Below are 790 nucleotides of genomic sequence, written 5' to 3' on the forward strand. Positions count from 1 at the left end.
ACGCGTCCCCTATACTGTATGATTTCTCTCCAGGAATCATCTACCCAACACCAGACGGGACCAGGTTCGAGATGAAATCTGTAATGCTCTAAATGCTCCAGACTGCTGGACAATTTAGGGGTGGTCGTGGTGAAGATCCTCACGCCCACATGAAGCGTTTCCTGGAAACGTGTAATTCATTTGTGATTCCTGGAATCACCCCAGAGGCGATCAAGCTGTCTTTATTCCCCTATTCTTTGTGTGATGACGCAAAACAATGGGTGAGTTCACTAGAGCCTGGTGAAATCACCACCTAGGAGAAGTTGGTGGAAAAATTTATGCAAAAATACTTTCCACCTACCACCAACGCGGGGAGGCGTCGAGAGATTATGAACTTTGAACAAGAAAAGGCTGAAACCTTAAGCGCCGCATGGGAGCATTTTAAGGGTTTGGTTAAGAATTGCTCGAACCATGGATTACCACTAACTATCCAAATGGAGACGTTTTATGGAGGATTAAATAGAGCATCGCATATGGCAGCAGACGCATCAGCGGCTGGTGGACTTATGGACAAATCTTACACTGAGGCTAAAGAGATATTAGACCGAATTGCTAAGCACAACATGGAATGGGTGGACGATACGTATGATGGAAGGGCTGACAGGAAGAAGAGATCTTAGAACGTCAATTCTATCGGTTCCAACGAAATAGCCACACTTTCTGCTCAAGTGGCTATGATGACCAGCCTTTTATAGAACATAACGTTAGGAAACACATCAAATCAACAGAAGGTGAATCAGGTAGAGGTGTT

General features: G+C 44.8%; 1 non-coding gene across 1 annotated transcript; it reads right to left on the reverse strand.

Annotated features, from left to right (window-relative positions):
• Positions 1–353: 353 nt before the first annotated feature.
• Positions 354–457, reverse strand: LOC120070425. Its single transcript, XR_005479918.1, has one exon. It is a non-coding gene; the product is annotated as a small nucleolar RNA R71 (small nucleolar RNA).
• Positions 458–790: the final 333 nt, after the last annotated feature.

The sequence above is a fragment of the Benincasa hispida genome, chromosome 1 (genome assembly GCF_009727055.1).
Source record: "Benincasa hispida cultivar B227 chromosome 1, ASM972705v1, whole genome shotgun sequence".
NCBI classification, from domain to species: domain Eukaryota; kingdom Viridiplantae; phylum Streptophyta; class Magnoliopsida; order Cucurbitales; family Cucurbitaceae; genus Benincasa; species Benincasa hispida.